The following is a 22,265-nucleotide window of genomic DNA, read 5'->3' as shown; positions in this document are numbered from 1 at the left end:
TCAAAATACACCTACGTTCATAACAAACTGACCGCTCTTATCAGTGTTCTAATATCCCTATCACACGGTCCTCCTTAAACAAAAAAACCCATTTGGGCGCTGCTCCATGGGCTGCACCGATGACCATCGAGTCAAAAGTTTGCCCAGTCATCAGAACAGCGCGGACCTCTACCGAGCTTTTGAGCGCCTTCAAGCGGCGGCTTAGTGCGCTGTCGGACGCTCATCGCTCACAGCAACGCAATGCGTAGTGAAATCAAAGCAGTATCATCTTTGAAAGAAAAACGGATATCCAAAATTCACGGCCGCCGCGGTGGCTGAGTGGTTATGGCGCTCGGCTGCTGGCCGGAAAGACGCGGGTTCGATCCCGGCCGCGGCGGTCGAATTTCGATGGAGGCAAAATCCTAGAGGCCCGTGTACTGTGCGATGTCAGTGCACGTTAAAGAACCCCAGGTGGTCGAAATTTCCAGAGCCCTTCACTACGGCGTCTCTCATAGCCTGAGTCACTTTGAGACGTTAAACTTCCATAAACCAAACCAAACCAAAATTCACAGCTTATTTCGTTAGAAAAATACAGCCGGGCCTTCATAACAATGCAGCCGGCGTAAATAACCATTAACAGCTTCCTCAAAAGTGCATGTGTACTTCTAGAGCTTGCCGAAGGCAAGAAAGTTAATTTCACGAGTGGTTACTACTTTTTTCACTAATAAAAATTGCCGTTTTCAACCGTTTCAGGTTAATCTTGTTGGATGATAGCTTGCGGGCCTGCAAAATTATTGGAGCCGATGGTGGCGCCATAACACATTAGTGTGAAATGATGGAATCTCTCTACACTTTTCGAGCTTGCCGTGTAGCATAAGCACAACTCATCTACCTCGACAGCAAGTGAGAATATCGAGGACTCTCAATTCAAACGCCTTTGAAAGGACTCGTGTGAGAGGGGTACAAAACGCATAGCAATACGGCAGGCAATATTGTGAGAGTAGGGGCTCTTTAAGACATAAACAACTGAAGGAAGCGAACAATCACTCAGACCAAAGAGAACATATGGGACAATTTTTTTTAATTTGTGGCGTTGATTAATGCGAAATTAGTAGTATAAACATTTTTAAAATTCAAGATGATTAGAAAGTAGAAGAGACAACCACAAGGCATCGGTGGAATTCGAACCCACTATCTCCATATATGGCTTATGGTGCTCTAACAGGTGAGCTACAACGGCGGCTGTCAAAATTTATACTTTCAAGCATGACGGAAGCCAACAGACACCGAAGCCAAGGAGCATAATAGATGCCTTTTTTTCAGTTTGTAGTTTGTTGTCATTGACGGGAGAATAATAAAAAAGAAGAACCACATGACGCCGGTGGGATCCGAACCCACGACGTCCGAATTTTTTTGTTGCGTGTAACCGGACCACTGAGAGCATTTCCCAGCGCTACCCTCAACCATGGATAATTTACAAAGTTAAGGTGTAGGGATTGCAATGGATTTTTTTCCTTACTGTCACGAGGGGACCGAAATTAGTTCTGAAAATTTGTTGCAGCCGTGGGTAATACGCGATAGAATACCGCGCACATATTTTTTTTTCCAGCATAGCTGCATTCCATAGGGCCCCACCGCTCGTCTTCACCGTGCATAGAGACACCGGGTGATCAGTGGCCTTGCTTGGCTGAGATGAAAAATTGTGCACTGCCACCGACTTTTCCGAATATTCATCTACATGTTCTCATGTATATTCCGCTACAAAGCGAAAGAAAAAAAAGGGGAGAAACATCAACTTTTTTAGTCAACTTTACATTTAAAAGACGTGTTGTTGGTCCTGCTCCACGAATGTCTGAATGCACGAGCAGGCATCACGATCAGATCCGAACGCGGTGCACTCCTCTCCCTCTTTCTCTTCTATTTTCCTCTCTACCTGCCACTTTTTTGCATCGCTTGAAACGGGAAGCATATCACTTCTTCCTGCTCCAATCGGATACGTTATTTTTTCTGTATTTTCAAGTTCTTACGCTGTCCTTAGTCCTTTTTTTTCCTTCTCTCTTTTCCAATTTATGACTGAACGTCGGCACTTTTGCCTTCCCTCATTCTTCCTTCACTCGCTCCTTTTGTATCACTTCTCTATAGGTCTTTTCCCACCACTGTCGGCGCCGCCGTATAGAACATTTACGACGCCCGACGCTGCAATGCGCGCGCCATCAAACAACAATGATTGCGTTTACCGTCACAAGCCATGAAAAATGTAGCGCCCCCTAGTGTACAGGCGCCCGGCTCCTGTCCGTCGAGCGCGGGCTGAAAGCGGCGCGAATACACAATTCACGATGGACCAAATTTGAGAAGCCATCAACTATGCGCGCCTCCTGACACGGAGGCCGGGCTGCGCGAGCACCGACGACGGCGAAGGAGGTTCAATATTTCACGCTCCGTGCGCGGATCTGCCGATATTGGAAGCGACGTGGACTGCTTCCGCTTCCGGCAGCCCTCCTCTTACTTCATGCTCACACGCGCGCATCACTTACGCTTTACGCTTTGCACTCTTAATTTTTTAGGCTTTTTAATGTCCTGCCGAAAACCTAAAATAAAGGGAAGAGGAAAATAAGAGCCATTATCGTGTCCGGAAACAAAACTTTTCATGCAAGAAAACGAAATTGACCGCCATGATTAGCCTACGTTGTTTGCATATAGTTAGTGCTCATTCCCTCAAGTCGCGCGGCCGTGCGAAGACTTACAAATGAAGCATTGCGTCGACAAATCACGAGCACTCTCTTCATGGTCCGACACGCTCCTTGAGAAACAGCAGTTGGATCCTCTAAGCGGTGGCCCTATACTCTCGCCGCAGCCGGTCACACCCTCTGTTAAACTGCAACACACTGCGCAAAAGCTTTCGTACGTCCTAGTCGGTTTAGCTACGTTAAAACTATAACAATTTTTTTTTCACCAGTCCTCGTTGAAAAACAAAAAGACCGAATGCAGGTTTTGAGCGATCCTAATCTCACAGAGCCCAAATTTTGTGATAATACTTCCAGTGTGCATTTCATGCTTTCGGTCCAGACATGCAACTGTCGCGTCTCAGCGTTAATATCCCTTCGAGTGAGACGTCGGCCACGTTGTTTTGTTGAATAAAAAAATTGCGGTAAATTCTGCTTGCGTAATTTGGCATGAGTTTCATTAATCACTGAAGAAAACCAGCAAAACTAACATGACAACGCCACCATCTTCTTAAAACATAGGTGTCATGATAGCACCAAAAATCATTAGCGAATAAAACGTATGTTAAAAGCAATGCATCACTTTGCCCAAAAAGATCGCACTGAATTGTGCTCCTGTGCGCATTACAAAAAAAAATGCACAAGGAAAAAGAGCAAGTCGCGCGCTTTCCCCCAGGACACTCCTTAATAAGGGAAACAAGCTTGTGTAAACGTATTATACAGAGCATACCTGCTAAGTTAACGACTTACAAAAAAAAAAAACACGGAGTGTCCTACCCCAGTGAAAACAACTGTGGGCTGTTGAGAGTCGCGTGGCCCAGTCTGGAGATAGTTTTGTTCTCCAAAGTTTTTTAATTATAAAGACGGAAAGCTAACATTGAATATTTGCTTCAGGAATAGACTATCAATGCAGAATTTGTAGATCGCTTTGAAAAACAGTTCACCGAAATTTTTCCACTACAGACTCCGCTACAGAAAATAAAATTACAACGTCAGAGGTGCTGGCGCATATCTCTAGCCCAGTGCACACGTGAAGCACAGTCGGGAACAGCGCTACAGAGAAAAACGGATTTTTTGCTCTGAGACACGTTTTGGGGCGCTGAAGCTGCACGGCTGTAATGTGGAAGCTTTTGTATAGACCGAGTCCTTTTTAAAGGCAGGCAATAAAGGCTAATTTAAATAAATTTAACCTTGGTTCAAATATCTCTGTCAGGTGTTTTACAAGGTGACATATAACTTCTGAACTGAGACTATTCCAGAACTGAATAATAAAGAGTTAGACAATTAGTATTTATTCAATATTCACTTTAGAGAACAAAAACAATACTGCAGGCTAGACCACGCGGCTCTTAACAGCGATCAGGTGGTTTCAGGGGGCAGGGACACTCCGTCGTTTTAAAAGCCTGGTTACCTTCAGCTGGGACACCCTGTACAAGTAGGCAACGCCGCGCAACTGTACTCCTTAAGCGAAATAAAAGCAGGTTACACCGCGTGTTTCAGATTATTCAGTGCAGATTTTTTTTGTTGAAAATCCATGCAAAGTACTTCAGTGCAGTCTCTGCAAGTTGAGTGTATGTAGTGCAGACATTATTTCCGTGATAGAGTGCAGCAGAAAGGCAATTATTACAATTTAAATAAGTAGTCAACATTTTTTTTTCGGTCCAAGGGTATGCGATTGAATGCTGAAGTAGAAAACGTTCAGAATTTAAGGTCAGCAAGTTTTCAAAAATTTCGTGATAGGCATTGTGGTGCGTAGTATCCAAATTGAATTAAAATTGGAGGGGACACTTAAGTTCCGCCTTAAGTGTATTACGCAAGTGCGGCCGTAAATGCTGAAGTTAATTCTCTACATTCATAGATCCTTGGGTGATGCAGCGGTTGAGGAATGTGCCACTGCCCTGCGATGGCATGTGCTCGAGTGGCGGGCCTTGTGCGACCCAGGTTGCTCTTCTCGAGCGACCAATGATTAAGTTAACTACCACCTACCACGGTGGGCAGTTTGCTCACTATCCGGTGGGCAGGTTGTGATGACGCCGCAAGGTCACGTGACATAGGAGACTCAACGGCCTCCTAGGTTGCTCTGTGGGGACCACGTGCCAGAGCCATGACCCTGATTTTTTCGCTCAGAAAGCCAACGTCGACAACACCGACGCCTGATTTTATGGCGAACGGAGCCTTTAAAGCTATCGCGTTAAAACCCTTATGAAAGCTTTTCAAGCCAATTTAATCAAACACAGACGCAGTTTACGTCTTCTGTTCGATAGAAGACATTGAGCGGATTTTCCTGGCGATACCACCCGTGAGGACGTTATTTCAGAAATGTGCAATGCGGCAAAGCTGACTTAGTGGGATGTCCGAAGCGTTTCTTAGCGCGAAACCCAATCAGTCCAACCAAGAATTTTCTGGCGTGCCTGAACTTGAGTCTGCAGAAGTGAAACAAATATTGCCACGACTGGGTTTCGAACCCGCGGCGGCGCGAGCAAATCAGCTTCGCTGGCCACTGCACGACAGCACTGCGCTATCTCCGCACTTCCATCACGCGTCGTGTTAAACTGCAACACTCTCTCACGCTGTGCATTGCACATGATCGTCTTCACCAACTTCCATCTGCGGCACGAACAGATCAGATCAGCTGAACTTCGATCAGAGCTTAACTGAAATATCCTTGCCTGACGTGCCGCTGACCCAGCAGACCAAGTCCATGAGCCAACCAGGCTAAACTCATCCTATCGCACGTCTACTCGGCGTAACTATGTTAAAACCCTGCCACTTGTTCTGTGTTAAATATTTTGAATCGCGGGTACTGATTGCGAAATTTCGTAAGCTGGCTTCATCTCCCAGGTTGAGCGTCTTACATTTCGCGTAATAATGTTGTTGCTATAAGCTAAAATTAATTAACTGATTAGCTGTATTTAGATAAATATTCTCAACTGCATTCTGTCGTACGAATTTTGTTCGCATTTGGCGCAAAATTCCGCTGCAAGAACGCACCGACGTACATTCCGCAGATTTTCAAAGAAAACCACCTCTAGAATAATTTAAAAACACGCCATCTAACACTTACGAAGGCGTATAGAGGCTGCAGCAAGTGATTTGATTTAGGGGGTTTAACGTCCCAAAGCGACTCAGGCCATGAGAGATGTCGTAGTGAAGGGCTCCGGAAATTTCGACCACCTGGGTTTCTTTAACGTGCGCCTCACATCGCACAGTACACAGACTCTAGCATTTCGCCTCCATCGAAATTCGACCGCCGCGGCCAGGATTGAACCCGCGTCTTTCGGGTCAGCAGCCGAGTGCCGTAACCACATAGCCACCGCGGTGACTAGCTGCAGAAAGTGTTGACAACTAAGCTCTTCGGACATTGCGGATGGTTTTGCTTATATCCCACTGCTTGGAGTGAGTCTGACCATAGCGAAGAGTTTTACCGTGAATGAATACATTTGGGATGACAGCAACTACCACTTTGATAACTCGGCTCAGCGTGCGCAAATTGTCCAACATGCGTTCAAGAATCTCCAGAATGATATTGCAAAAACAACTTGAGTACGTGGACCAGCTGACGAAATCAGAGCTTTGTGCTGCGGCAGAAAGGAACGTTTCCGTCTCGATAGATGAGTAGTTATTATTAGCTTCGCTGCACCTGTTACCTATAGGAACAGTTTGGTGGCGTATGTAGTCTTCGGCCTATCAATTAATACACAATAATTGTAGCTTCAAATACTGTCATTTTTGGAAACGTACACACCTGTTGACGCTTTGACCAAATGAAAAGAGGGCGATTGCTAGATAATTTAGCTCGCGATTTTCTTACGGGTTGCAAACGAATTACTATGGCTCAAAACATGCTGCTGTGTGTAACTGAGGTAAAAGAAGCATGCAAAAAACCGGTATCAGACGCAAAACTGCACCAAATTACACTCACTGTGCTGTCAGCCCCATTTATTCACAACTGAGGCGAATTGAGTATTCCAGTAAAACCCCGCCCGAATGCGAGTTCTCTTAGAGGTGTGACTGCGTGCGTAGAACAACACCGACTGACTGCCAATCCTCAGGACCTTTTTCTATTTCCAGGCGCCGCCAGCTCTTCTTGCACCTCGTTGCACGAGAGGCGTAATAGTATTACAGTACAAAAAATTATTCCTTCATGCTACCGATAACGAATATGGTTCGGAGATTCGGGAGAAGAAAGGAAATGAAAGTACATGCAGGTTGCACGTAGTCTGGGACCACCTGATAGAGAAGCACGTCCGGGGGCCGACTTACGCGTATTTTCGTTCGGCCGCCGCGTACGCTCACAGTGCGAGAAGATTGGATGTACCTGTGCAGAGAGAAATAAGGGGGGGGGGGGGGGGGGGGGCACGCGTGCCTACGGACCAACCTTGTTCAAAACGCTGGGCGTCGTCGTTGTCACCGGTGGTTATGCACGACCCAGGAGTGAGTATTCTGGCGGAATGGCTGCCGAACAGAAGGCGACGATAGACACGCGGCTCACGTACGCCGCGGCGGGACAGCGCGTTCATCCATCTCGCGCTGGGCCGCGCAGACTGTCTTCGGTGGCCACCCTGCAATAATGAACCAAGACTGGGCCCGAGGTACGCGCAGCTTGTCTGCACGCGCGAGAAAGGGAAGCGAAGAGTATGGAGACTCTGGGGAGAAAGAAAACGGTGTGAGGAGAACGATGAGGGTGCTGTTGAGGAGAGAAAACTTCCTTTTTAGCCTGCTTGCCGAAGTCCCTCCATTTGGTCAGTTATACCGCTTGCGACTGGTTATCGTTCAACGTGTCTTTTTTTTTGGCCTTTTTTTCAGTGCCGATGAGTTTGCCCGCACATAGAGGTGTGAAGGCTGAGGTGAGTACGCGCGTGAAGAAAGGAGTGTCACAAGAGCCCATAGGCTGTCGCTGGGGAAGAAATCTCGTCGTTTTTCTTTTATCGCTCTGCCCATCCGCATGGTATATTCCTTCCATCTTGTTTTCCTTGCGATGCGTGTTTTGTTTTTAACTGTCAGTCTACTCTCAGAAGCCTCCGGCGTCTGCGTCGAGCCTTCGGTTAACTTTCCTCCTAAATACCCCTTCGGAGGCTGCTGTTTTCGTTCCCGTATAGAGCACCCACCAGAGCGCTGCTTGTAGTGGGGGCATATAGCAGAGGAATTTATAGCCACGAATGTATGCAAGCATGGATGGTGTAACATTCGCGGTGCTGGTCGCACTCTCCGTTGTAATCTACAGATAAAATTGCCTCGCTTGCCACGATATATTTTTCTTTTGCCACTCCCTGATTGGCTGCTTAGCGCTCAAAAAGCGCGTCGCCGAACGAATAAAGGTCATTGTGTTCCTGGCGCTGCGTGGGTCGTCTTTTCCTTGGGCCGGTCGTCCTGCCGCCCTCGACGTCTAGCCGTCGAATACGTAACAGCTGGTGGCAGCGGTGGGATTCGAACCCACGCCTCCGAAGAGACTGGTGCCTCAAACCAGTCCTTTGACCACTCGGCCACGCTACCAGTCCAGTTCTCGCCAACGAAGTGCATTCCATTGCGCATCTTGAAGCCATGACGCGTGGGTATATAGCGTAGAAATCTATGCACTGCAAAAAGAAAAAATCCTGCGAGACCTAATTGAGCCGGAGGTTCTTTCAAGGGCTTGCACGTTCAATCAACTTGCGGTTACAGAGACAAGGTTTTTGCATGTATATTTGCTTCAGATGCCCCACAATTCAAAATAGCCTCAGATTCATATTTCGTGTTTCACTGATGCTGGCTCAGATCACTTGATCAAAATAATTCGAAGAAAGGCGTCGTGTTATGATCACGTATCGCTCGTCTTTGTTTATTGTATTTTGTGATTTACTTACACTTTGCAACACACACTAGCCCAGATATAAAATCCAAAGAAAAAGTGTCGCACGCATTGTCTGAGGAATAAAAACGCAATTTTGTTTTTGGTAGCTGACGTTCGACAGCTTTTCAAAACGACAGGCGACGCCCGTCAAGGAGTGGTCGTCTAGTGAGACAAGGAAAGATGCAGACACTCGGCTTAGCCTGGCTCACAAAGGATCCATATTACGAGAAAGATAAGAAGAGCAAAACGATTCGCAAACGATGACAGATGAGACAGAAAGCCTTTTGCTTTTGCGTGCTTGATTCAATGTGCGGTGGCTAAGTGGTTATGGCGCTCGGCTGCTGGCCCGAAAGACACGGGTTCGATCCCGGCCGCGGCGGTCGAATTTCGATGGAGGCGAAATTCTAGAGGCCCGTGTGCCGTGCGATGTCAGTACACGTTAAATAACCCCAGGTGGTCGAAATTTCCGGAGCCCTTCACTACGGCGTCTCTCATAGCCTTAGTTGCATTGGGACGTTAAACCCCTATAACCCAAACCAATCGATATGCACCGCAGTGAGAGCCACGGTTGTGCCGCCGGTGGCCTCCAACTCCCATTGTGGTGGGACATGGGAGGCCGGCTGCGTAGATATGATAAACACGAGCAGTGTTCATACATTGTTGCAGTGAGCGGTGCGGGCTCACGCCAGCAGTCCCCCCCCCCCCCCCCCTCCCCCCCCCCCCCCCCCCCCCCTCCACCCCACTTCTTTCGCTCCGCGCGGGCCCTTGTTGCGGCGAGTGAACGCGGAAGCCAAGAACGCGCGGATTCCTTTCGGCCGTTTTTCCTCTTCCTTCTTTTCCCCGGAATATCTGGCCCACTTCGGTGGCACGTCCGATTGAAGAGCAAGGGGCGCTTTTCGCCCAGAGCCCGTCCGGTACAACTTTCTGGCGCGCGCTCTCGTATCTCGCCTTAGACGCAAAATAGCGGCGCTTCCATGGGAAGGGGACGACGCCAACTGAATGGAGCTCCTATCGCTTTCCCTTTTCCCCCATCCTTTTATACCTTTTCTGGGGTGAGAAGACGAGTGCTAGAGAATGAATACAAGGATATCAAGAGCTATATTTTCCCTCCAAACACCATACGCAATAGCAGGGAACTCGAGTAAATAGGCCAAGGAGAGAAAGGCGTCTTTTAATGATTTTTTTTGGTCAGTTTCGTGAAACCTGAACTGAGGAAAGGGGCTGCATTGAAAGTTTCTTTAGGAAAAGCGTGCCGGAAAGATTTCAGATTGACAGATTGGGTTTCAAAAATCAATACCGCTTTCTATCGAGAGGTTCATTTAAAAGAGTCCGATCGGCCCCAATAAATGTGGCTATCGATTGTTCTTCCTTCTTTATTTCTTTTCAATTTTCTTTCTTATCTTCTGGATACGCTGTGCATTGCTTCGTTCGGTGAATGAAACTTGAGTCAAGCTAGTGAAACAGCATTCCGTTTCCTCGCGCTTTCAACTGTAAAAAACAAAGTCCGTTTATTTACGAGGCGAGGCTGCAGCGTAAATAGTAAACTAAACGATTAGTTACGGCTAATCTAATTAAATCATCGGAAATTGTAATTTCTTCAGCATAGCACTTTGCAGTAAAATCAATAAACTTAAACTGTATCGGCGGACTGGCCGACATACCGACTAAATGCTTGACTGATTATTTTGTATTCATTAGTAATTGAAAAGATGTTGCTTAAATCGTTATCTCTGTACGTTGTCTGACTATTACTAACAGTCCGGTGGCACCAGACAAGCCGTGGGGAATGGCTTACTCAGTGTCGCCGCTTTTAACATGTAATGTATATATCATAAGAACAAATGCTCTTAAACTACTTCCATGAGATATTTTCATAAGAGAACATAAAACAGGAGGTGGGTACTTGGTTTCTATGAGCGTTCAAAATTATCGCATCTGACTCAAACATTTTACGTATAATACTTGCATGCGATTCGAAAAATCAGCTATACATGTATTTCGAGTAATCGAAAGTACATGAATATTAGATAGGACAATTATTTGGATGTGCATGCACAAACACTATTGATGTTATTCGCGGCCAAATTCTCTCATTTCCACGGTCTGGGATACAGTAACCTGAGGGTTACCATGAATGTCCTGTGATGCTCAAACGCAAAATATTTTTTGTATGACATGACAATTTTATATGATAGTGTTATATTAATTCGCTTTTATTAGGATGGGTTAGGATTACTTATAAGTTACCTTGATCCACCGTGCAATGTTTTTTTTCAGCAGTGCATCGAGACAGTTTACAGTTACAAGATAATTGTTGAGCTGTTCTAAGCAAGGTTTCTGTTTCCACCAATATGAGGAATGCCTGACTGCGTTAGGATTGGAACCCGCACTAGTAGAAAAAAAATGTCCGGGATTGGCATCCTGCGTATCAAGGCTCAGAGAAAGGCAGGCAAAGTGAGAGGGAGGACGAGAGAGAGGGAGAGTGGTTAAGTCGCTGGGACGCAACGCGTGGATTTTAGGGAACGGCGTGGCTGCCAAGAAAAATCCGGGTGTGGGGAGAGTGGTCGGGTGGTAGTCCATGGCAAAATGGAATTGCTGGAGGGAACAGGAGAAGTCGGGGGTTATAGTGTGTCACGAGTTGACTGATGTACTGGACCACGCCACTCCGCCACCGTCAGGGGAGAATGCTAACGCTTACGCGTACTGCGCCTTATGAATCTCATTGATCGCTTGTGACTTTTTTTTGGTGTTTAAGCTTACCGGTGCGTACTTGAACCAAGATAAGCGTTCAGGCATCTGCAAATACAGCACACATCATGAATAAACGAGACCGCGATGAAACAAAGTACGTACAGATATGAAAATTAATAGACGACATGCATCAAAGCTTCGTGATTGGAACCAAACTATGGGTCTTCGATCGGTATTCTGAAAAACTTACACTCGCACGCCCGTCGTGGTTATGCAATATTTTATCGGTTCAAAAAAGTAAGAGGCTCTTTATATTCTTCATCTGTCGCCAAGAATGAATTGAATGACTCGAACATGATGTCTATTGTACTAATTCTCATTTACAGGCTTTATCTATAGTCCCGCAATTCGTTCTCCTCTGCTGAGAACATTTATGCTGGAAGCCCGATAGGCGATGATGTCTGATTTGTCAAATGCACGTGTTTTTTGACATCTCTTTACTTCATATGGCTGATAAGCTAGCCAGCTGAATTCCAATAAATTTAAGTCAGTAGATAATCTTTCAGTGCTCTCTTTTGAGTGACAAGGAGGAGGTATCAAATATATAAGATGTTGAATACAAAGCACGCAACCAGCGATCGTGAGTCACGTAAAAGTGAGAAGGATCGCCCCTCTATTGTCACACAAGCAGGCCTCGCGAGTACTGTGTGCTGAGTGGATGCACGGCCTACTTCTGCGAAAGGGCACACTACAGTTTCAATAGGTATTGAAACCGTACGGCTGTTCCCGTAGGAAATATCTGCAGTAACTCTTTTGCGCACTGTCCTAAATCTTGTATCAAGAAATGCAAGCGACGCTACTACGTTCGTATAAAGCTTCTCTACGCAGTGAAGCCAACCGATGGCAAAACCTTGCGTAAGGTCTTTTCTATATCCTATGAAAGAGCTTACGCAAGTGCACATTTGGGAGCTGAAAGGAAAATGTACCCGACTTTATGTACTCTCCCATTCGAGAGCAAATCTCTTGAGCATGGTAGCGCTAGTCTTTGAATAACAGCGGGAGTGAAGAAAAGAGAAAGAAGAAACAAAGACAACTAGCCAGAGCCTATCGAAATCTCCAGCACTTCATGTCTCCAATTTCACAACAAGAGGTCGTCGTGGAGGATTGTACGTGCCATGGTTGGAAGTTGTTTAGAAAAGTTTCCGCATGTGGATCTTGCTGGTTGTTGGTTGCCAAGCTTTGAGGGAATTATACGTGGGTCGCTCAAAGAACAAGACCAGTTGCCATTACAGCGCCTATTTTATTTGAGAGGGCTTGCTTTCGTTGGCGATGAAGCTTACTTTAAGTGCACAATTATTCATTCATTTAAAAATGCTCATCACAGGTCCCTCCTAAGGGGTAACACAGGAGAGGCAGCACAAATACATCAGTATATAATTTTGTCGATGTATGTCTTGAAATTTTTAAGGTTGCAGTAAGGAATGGTTTTGATGAGAAGTCCATTCTACTCTTTCACTCTATGGATGAAAAACGAGAACAAATGTGCGCTACTATGGTCATGGGACAGTTAAATACTTTTGGTGTGGTTACAGGATCTGAAGGCCTGTGGAAGGCAGTTATAAAGAAGTTAGATAGCATCATTTGAGCAATAGAATTTATGAAAAGCAGAATGCACTAAAACATTACACCGGAGAATGAAAGCAGACAGTTTGGTGTGAGGACTCAGAAAAGTTACTCTGGCGTATTATCTGTCGGCAGAGTAAATAACCCTCTCAGCGGAACTCTGTACCGATTCATGAGCTATAGACAGGAATAACTTAAGTGGGTTCCAAATTGCCGCGTGCGGGTTTTAGTTGTTCCACGGGAGTAACTGGGCACAACGTTTTCAGACAAAAAAGAAGGATCAAGGTAATTGGAGCCTTACTCGATGCAGGTCGAGGTGAACTGAGATGACAGTTTATGGCGCTCGTGTTTAAAGGCTACAAACATGCGCAAAATTGAACCTTTGTCGTGTTTTGAATAACCTTGTTCTTTACTGTGACTCGAAAGGAATTCGCCCTGTGACCTCTATTTTTGGGATCGCAGGTTGTTTCTTATTTATTTACGTATTAACTCCCAGTGATGTTTATTCTGCAGGACCTGGTATTTGTATAAATGTCGTCACCCTTTTCGCCAGGGGAACTGCAGATAAGTTTTCCTTACACATGATCGTCACCAACTTCAAGAGAAACGTAAATGGAATGCGTACATGCAGTTGGCTTCTTGCAAAATGCATGTACGCACACATTGCATGCACACGTGTACGCTTACCTATTCGCCACGGTGAGAATGCATCTGATCGACTTCTTGAAGAGGCCACACAAAATTCTAAGCACAGTTATCGTTTGTTTCGAGGTTGTGTAGTTTCTCCTCTTCCTACTTTTTTATCATTCCTATATTTTCCCCTTACATATTGGGTAGAATCCGGCTGGGAGGTCGAAAATTACACTTTGCGTCAGAGTTCGGGGCTTCATTTCATCTATACACGGCTTCTCCTCAATTTTTCTGGAGCACCCGCGCCATCTTTAAGAAATGGAGAAAATTGAGTTTCAAAACCTGCAGCCCGTTTCGAACGAAAGACCATCTCTTTTGAAATCAATGGGCTGCTATCCTGCGTCAGACGCTAAAACGCCTTTTCGCTCCAACGTAGGCGGACACCAAAATTTTCGCCGTTATTCTTTCACTGTTTATTCTTGTTTGCCAGTCTCATCTCATATATATACCTTTGAATCATAAATTCCCGCAATTTTTTTCCTGCACGCAGTTTACACGAAGTTAAGGTGGCCGTTCTAGGAAAGTTCGGCTTGTCTTATCACTGCCAGGAGCACGGCGCAATGGCAGCGAACAGTTGTCGCTTGTTGGGGGGGGGGGGGGGGGGGGCACTAGACAAACTGACGCTCTAGAAACTGCTCTGACAACCTTCAAACATCGCCTTACGTAAACATGAGGGGTTTGCAGGATGCGTGCCGCATATATCATCTCGCAAATTTTTGCCGGCGTCTGAGAAATACGATTTCAAGATGCACATTTTTATGTGAAAACTTTAAGGAAAACAAACAGAGCGTACGAATTTTTCTGCTACATTCAGCTTGAATTTGCCTTCCATAAGCAGACAAAGTGATTACAAAACAGCATGACTAAATTTAGATTAAGTTACACAAGAAATTACTCGCGCAAAAGAGCTAGCGCCGGAATTTTGAGAAACCCAAACTGTAGCTACGTATTTCTTCTGCAGCCGGTTACTTTTCAATGCGCATGCAGTTTTGGGATAAAAAGGCATCATACAGATCCCGCTAGGAGGCGCTATGAAATCATTTTGCTTCACAAATCGGGGTGTGCTCGAAATTGAATTCGCCTGCTGAGTTAGCCCGCTCCAGGGATGTTCTTTCGTCGTTATTGTGAGCTGCTATTTTTTTCTTCTCGTGTATTTAGACTTTTCTATTTTCTTTTACTGCATTTCTTCTGCAAACTTTTTTCACTCTAGGCGTTGAAATATCATCCGTTTCCGCAATCCACACAAAGCAAAACAAACCGCTGTATTGGGAGCTGGGGGCCAGCGAAAGTGGCATACACAAGCCTCGACCTAAAGCGAACGCCCGAAAAGCAGGAAGAGAAAGAAAAAAAAAATAGTTCCCAAGGTGAGGCTGGAAGCGGTAGGGTTAGGTTGGGAACGCCCCCAGGCAAATACCACACTGCTTACACCACCGCGCTGCCAGAGTTGCAGGTGCAGGAGATGGTCAGAGCTGTCCTCCTGTTGTTCGAATGTGTCAGCGGGATTTAATTGTCCCTCTTTAACCCTCCAGTAGAGTCAGTTCTTGGGCTAGTTTTTATTCTTGATTCACGTTCATAGTATTCCAGCGCAACGGCACACAGCCAAAGAAAAGAAGACGGAAAAGAAGAAGGACGAACACAGCGTTGTGTTCGTCCTTCTTCTTTTCCGTCTTCTTTTTTTTTTTGGCTATATGCAGTTGCGCTGGAATACTATGAACGTGAATCTCTTTCACCCTCTTGCATGGTGCATTCTAGGAGTAAGTCTGGCGTAATACGCGGACTAGGTGTGCCAGACAGAGTGACCAGCTGGTTTTACGCGCTGGCAGTGGACGAGTATTACGAAGCAGACAGCGCGAAATGGGTTGCGGATTGCGACGTCGTCTCTTCCAGTCGGCAGCGTGCGTACTCGCGCCAACAGAGTCGGCTGCCCCGTTCTAGCGTCGTTTCGGTCCGCTCGTCTAAGCAACGTTTGCTCCGCTGAAGTTCCTCTGCGATCCTTTTGTCTGCCACTTTATCTCTCCGTCACACTCTTTCTTTATCCAGAGCCCGTCTACCTATTTTTCCTTCCCTTTTTGTGCCTTCCCTGATGTTCGCAGCAGAAAGGTATCGCGAATTAGATTGTAGGCAGTCGTAAAGCTCAGCTGTCCCTAAATGGAAGGCGAGCGGCGCAGGGCGGAAGCAGACATTGCCGCTTCTGGGTCCTCCCGACGGTGGCAGGAGAGGAAGAAGGGGAAGTGGAGAGATATGACTGCTGCAGGCAGGCGGCAGAAACAGTGAGCTGCTAGCGCTATTTACGCGGTTTGCGCTATAACGTTGCGCTGCTCAAGAAACGACTGAAAGACTTCCCCTCCTTTTCTTGCCTACCCTCGCGCTCCTTTCTTTTCGTTTCTCTTTTCCAGCCCCGCAATCACTCCTTCTTCCCTTTTGCCATCCATCCCAGTTGATCCCTTCGGTATCCGCCTTCCCACTTTTCACTTCTCACCCGCCACTCGTAGAGACGTAGGGAGCAGACTCCAAGTGTCGTCCCGAAGTGGGCCCTTGCGACGTCCTGTCTGCATGCCGTCTCCTTTTCCTGCCTCTCGCTTTTCCTCGTACGTCTATGTGGGAGCATGGGAAGATGGTGCTCCACCAAGGGCTGCCTTTGCGTAAGTACTTGGGCGAGACATTTGCATCCCGGAAGGGGCTTTAGTAAGCTTCACCTGCCTGCATCTCCCCCCAGGAAGCCGTTACTAAGATAACTGGTGTGTTTGGGGGCAAGTTCTGTTCACGCAAGTTAAGATTACCGTCTCAATATGCCAGAGAAGGAAAATTATTGAGATTTGCGTATTTCGAGTTTCAGAACTTGACTGTAACAGCTTTGAATATGCAGCCGGTTTTTCTCTGGCGCAAGAGCACATTAAATCTTCGCTACGCAAACATTTCTTCACTATATTTTTCCTTCCAGAAAAGCAGACTGCATTTCGCACCTCAGATGATCAAGCTGTCCTCTACATACACTTTTCCTAAACTTGCTTGTGGTAAGCGCTGACACCTGTTAAGCGCTTTGAGGTGCTGGGTGGCAAGTCACTGCAGTTGGAACTGCAGTGACTTGTTTGAAATAGTGGGGAACGCTCACTATTTCAAACAAGGAAGGAAAGCAGACAGCCAAAGGACCCAAAAAAAGAAATAAGGTGAGGTTTGCGTGTCTCAGAATGGGCTACTAGACAGTATAAGTGTGGGAAGCAAGGAACTTTAACGTTTCGAAATACAAAAATGTTAGTTGTTGCCTAACCCACGTGTACTTGCATGGCGTCGGCTGCGTAGGTGTAGAGGCAAACCTCGGGCAAGATATTGTGATGGAAATGTGGGCTGGAATAACATCGCCCCGTACGCTTCCTCGAAATCCATTCTTAAATGAATGCATCGTGGCCACCGGTGAGAAAAGCCGATAAAGCAAAGCAAAAAATGCAATAAGCAAAAAAGACATCGTGCAACGCAGACATCTACAATGCATAACGGGGGACAACCGCAGCAACACGCAACGCAATAAGACCAGCACACGATTTCTTCGCTCTTTGGTTCGCCCCGCCGCGGTGGCTCAGTGGTTAGGGCGCTCGGCTACTGATCCGGAGTTTCCGGGCTCGAACCCGACCGCGGCGGCCGCGTTTTGATGGTTCAGGTGTGAGACAGACACTGCGCCATTTCCTTTCCCTAACAATCCATTTTCATTTCATTTTTCTTTGATTCGAGAAATTTCGGGCATTCTGGTGTTTATGTGGTCTTGTTAACTTGAGTTTACCGCTCCACGGCTCTCGATGTCACCCCCAGGATAAGAAGACAAATTTATTCTGACCGATAAGAAGACAAATTTATTCTGACCCCGGTTAGAGGACTCTGCAAATACTTATGCCCTTTTATGCTATTATTTTTATTTCCCTTGTTTTCACTGCGACTCTTACCAAGAAAGGAAGCCGTAAACGATCCTTCTTATCTTTTCTCATTTTCTTTTTTCTTCAAACGCATCTCCCTGTTCAGCAGCTACTCGCTCACCACAGCTGCGCAGATCCCGTTTATCGAAAACATGGCAGCGAGAAGGGCGTCCAATGTTCGGAGAAACCCGAAGGATGGACGGCCCAACGGCGGCCTCCTTTCAAACATTCGACCCCGTCGTTTTCTAAGATTCACAGATCAATATGCGACGACTTGCGAGGCAAATAGAATGAAAAACAAAAAATAAGTAAAAGTAAACAACAGGAGGATATAAAAGAAGGAAAGCGTACGATTCGGCCGGCGCCAACAGGCTATGAATTGCACTTTCCTTGTTTCCGCTTTAAAAAGCACACCGCGGAGCTATCTGGTTTGGTCGAACGGCGGCTTGCGTATTCGATAGCGCGGTTTAGCGCTTTCATCTTAAACCACCTCCATCTTCCAGTTTTCGTTCGGTTCTCTCACTCCCCTCATGCTCTGTTTAGTGTCTTGCTTGTGCGACAGGCATGTCCTCCTCTATAGATTCCCTCAAATACGATGTATTTGGGCGTGGTTCCGGTCCCCGGGTGAATGATGAACACAGGACTCTATAGAGAAAAAAGATGGCCGTATATTGCAGCCGGCAGCCGTACAAGTTTATGTAATTTTTTTTTCTTCTGACGGCCAGCATAGCTGCCGATGTAATGCTCACATGCGCTAACTCTTCTTGCCTCCACGTTCTAAGCTCTTCCATTCTTGCCACTGGTCGCGCGGTGCATTCAGGGACGCATTTAAAAGAAATGCGGAGATCAGACACAAGGAAAGCGTCCACGTGCTGTGGATGCTGCCTGCAATGAAACATACATACATGAAATGAATTCAGCGTTTGGTTTTAGAGACGATAGGAGGGTGGCTAGAGTACCAGTGGTATGAAACAATAAAAAAAAGAGTGCGCATCCGTCAAGTCGACGCGACGAAATGAAAAGTATAATAAACCACCAAAGCGGCAACTATAAGCCTCTGAGCCAGTATCCATGGTAATTTTCGCTTTGGGGTTTCTTCTTAGGCTTCCTCTGTTGCCACAGACCAGTTTAGTTTCTGTCCTCTAGTCTTTCTTGTATAAGATGAATGTAAGTGGAAGTCATTGGCACTGTTATGAAAAGCTATCGAGAAAGATTTAGAGCGTACCAGCTGTGGCCTCATCTTTTTTCTTGGTCGTCTTGAGTTCTATGCTTTGAGGAAACGTGACATCACTGTCAGCTTTGAAGATCTTCATTAAAATGTTGTTTTCAATTTATTCGTCATGAATCCGAAATCCTGCAACGCCTGTGGCAATGAAAACACCAATGCAAACCGCACGATCACGCCACCCTTCAGCAATGCGTCTGCTAAAGAGAGCTTCCAGCATTCTGCCGAACACTATATCTTGGAGAAAGAAACCTGCTTTTTGTTTTCAAGGAATCTGCGCATTAATGCACTCTTCATTTCTAGTCGCTGGATGCACGGCTGAAGAAAGATATAAACGAAAAATATCAATATATCGAAGGAGTGTGCTTCAGAATCAGTCAGTCAATCAATCAATCAATCAATCAATCAATCAATCAATCAATCAATCAATCGATCGATCGATCAACCACTCAATAAATAAATAAATAAATAAATAAATCAGACGACAGAGAAATGCGCAGAATATAACCAGCCCCTATACCTATATAACCTTCATAGTTTATGAGAAAGCATTGCACTCAGCAGTCATGCAGGCATTACAGAATCGGTGTAAATGAAGCTTACATAAATATACTCAAACGCATCTATAACGGCTGCACAGCCAAAATAATCCTCCATAAAGTCAGCAATAAAATTCCAAATATGAAGAGTGTCAGGCAGGAAGAACGATCACTCATTAGTGCATGTTGTTGGGCGAGTCAGTCGTACATCGCTGAGTAAAGTTACTGCGCAAAATAATACAAACACGGATAATATGCCCGTCCTTGTGCCCTTCCCGTCTATATTTGTATGATTTTGCCAGTACCTTTACTCAACATGATCACTCCAATGGTATTCACCGCCGCTTTAAAGGAGGTATTCAGAGACTTGTAATGGTTACAGTTGGGATTAAGGGTGAATGGAGGTGCTTTAGCACTCTGCGATACGCTGATGTCACCGCGTTACTTAGTCTCAAAGAGTACAAACTGCAAAGCGTGATTAATGAGTTAGGCTGAGCAGAACGGTGAGAATAGCATTAACATACAGAAAACCAAAGTAATGTTCATCAGTTTCGGAAGGAAACAGCAGTTCCCGGTTGATAGCGAGAAGCTGAAAGTGGTAAAGGAATACGTCTATTTAGGGCAGGTAGTGAGCGCAGGCCCGGATAATAAGAGGGAAATAACTAGAATAATAAGAATGACGTGCTGCGCATTTGGCAGGTTCTCTGACGTCATGAATTGCAATTTACGAATATCCCTCAAGTGAGAAGTATATACAGAAATATACCTTACCGATAAGGTATATAAAGCATATACAAAGCATATCTTCCCGGTATTGCCCTGTTGTGCAGAAACATGGAATCTAATGAAGAAGGCTCAACTTAAATTGAGTTAAACACAGCGAGCTATGGAAAGGAAAATGATTGGTGTAACGTTAAGACACAAGAAGAGACCAGAGTGGATCAAGCAACAAACGCTGGTTAATGACATCCTAGTCGAAAAAAAAAGAAATGGGCTTGAGCAGGTCGTGTAATGTGAAGGCAAGATAACCGCTGGTCGTTGAAGGTAACGGAGTGGATTCCAAGAGAAGACAAGAGTAGCAGGGGGCAGCAGAATGTTAGGTGGGCGGATGAGATTAAGAAGCTTCCGGGCTTAAGGTGGGTGCAGCTGGCGAAAGAAAGGGTTAATTGGAGAGACATGGGAGATGCCTTTGTCCTGCAGGGGGCGTAGTCAGGCTGATGACGGTGATGATGAATCGAGATCTATAAACATTTTGTTATCCACACCAAATATGTCTACTACGTAATTCGCGCATCAGAAGAAAAAATCCCTGTTATCAGCCTATGAAAATAACTTTGTAGTAAGTCTGAAAACCGCAACATCTTTGAAATATTATAAGAATGATTTCTTGAAAAGTTAATGATCCTTGCGATGTGCCGTGTTTACAGATATACTGTCAAAGTTTGCGCAGTTTATGCGTATGCTCTGACCACTACATAATATGTTGCATTTTATCACCACCCATAATTTCCTATGAATTTCATACTATGACAATCTCCTGAAAAGGACGTCGTGTCGTACGCAGTCGATAGCTTTCTGGAGCGCAGAAATACTACCTGTTTTAAAAACTTTCAATGCTTTCGTGAATCTGTTCATTCCCTTCTAGACGTGGGACTTCTAGCATTTTTTTGTAAACCCGTATTATTGATTCACTGCTATATTATTTATCACCAAGCAGACAACACACATATTATGTATTGTATTATCCGCTATCTTCACGAGCTTGCTTCATTGCGTTTGAAAGCACTGCGGTAAAAAAAAAAGAGTTTGAGAGCATGCATAGACTGTAAGATGGGTGTTTTCTATTTCTGCAGCGCTTTTAATGATCTGGGAATACTACCGTGCTCTACAGAGATCCAAACATTTCTCAAAGGCTTTATTATGTTGAGTAATTTATTTGGCGATATGAATACTGTATTTCGAATTTGTATTTTGACGAAAAGTTGTCATGGTATTTTGAGCCATTTCATTTGCCGAAGCACCAACAGCACTGAAATGTTCGTTGAGTCGGTATGCCACGAGGATTTCACTCAAATATTCGCTGCAAAATTATAATGATAATAAAAATAAACTTCATTTTGATCTACTGGTTTTGCACATAATGTCTCGGAGCAAACTATTTTCTCATTATGTATTTCTAAAAACTTATTCATGTAGTACGCTTTCTTTGCATCTTGATATGAACGCTTAATTTATTTCTCTGCTTTTAAGCACTCACACATTGTTTTCACATCCTGCGTCAAAAATTTGGAAGATTGTTGCAGTTTAAAACTATCTATATAATTCATTAGCCATCTATGATTTTCTTGCCGTATTGTGCCATGAAGGAGCTTTAAATGGAGAGGATACATTTTACTCAAAGAAACACGTCGTGAAGGTACTATAAGCGTTGTTATGATACTTTCACTTATGGCAATATCCCAGTTTTGTAGCACACTCCGCTGTTTAAAATTTAGCATGTTTCATTAAGAGCAGTGGCTAATCACAATTTCTTTCTACGAAACACGTTTTGGTTGGGTAGGTAACGTAAATTAAATTTAGTAACTTATTTAGTTAATTGCTCACAACAGCTGGTACGGGAAATACGTGGCGTCATACCTTGACACTCTGAGAACTAAAGCCGTCTCGTGGCTGTCAGGCTTGCTGAAACCTAGGCTCCATTTGGTACCACGTCTGAGTCTTAGGGTTGATGAAGTATTGGCACTTAGAAAGCGTTGAAAACAACAGCGTGAAAATTTAATGGAACCTGCGCTAAAACCAATTTACATGATGAAAAGATTTAAGAGGAAAAACGCAGGAGCTAAGAGTTCATTGCCATGAGCGTATGAATGATCCTTGTTTACAGGACCCACGGCGTCTTTTCTCACTCAGCATCGTCCTTAAATAAGCTCCGACCGAGCCCCTCCCTCAGGACGGCATCCAGTAAAACACAGAACACATTGCTCCTGGACGGCAACCAATCAAACCCGGCGTATAAGCAAAAGCAATCATGCACGGGCTGACACAGCGCTGTTCCAGTAA

At 45.2% G+C, this 22,265-nt stretch overlaps 1 protein-coding gene and 1 non-coding gene across 2 annotated transcripts in view; one reads left to right on the top strand and one right to left on the bottom strand.

The window, feature by feature from the left end:
* The window catches only part of LOC144093809 (protein turtle homolog A-like), a 208,636-nt gene that overhangs the window by 48,824 nt on the left and 137,547 nt on the right, over positions 1-22,265 (top strand). The gene's annotated exons all lie outside the window — the stretch shown is intronic.
* TRNAL-GAG (transfer RNA leucine (anticodon GAG)) lies at positions 8,115-8,195 on the bottom strand. The gene has a single exon. It is a non-coding gene; the product is annotated as a tRNA-Leu (tRNA).

Source organism: Amblyomma americanum, chromosome 6, assembly GCF_052857255.1.
Source record: "Amblyomma americanum isolate KBUSLIRL-KWMA chromosome 6, ASM5285725v1, whole genome shotgun sequence".
NCBI classification, from domain to species: Eukaryota; Metazoa; Arthropoda; class Arachnida; order Ixodida; family Ixodidae; genus Amblyomma; species Amblyomma americanum.
This window is presented reverse-complemented; position numbering and strand designations above follow the sequence as displayed.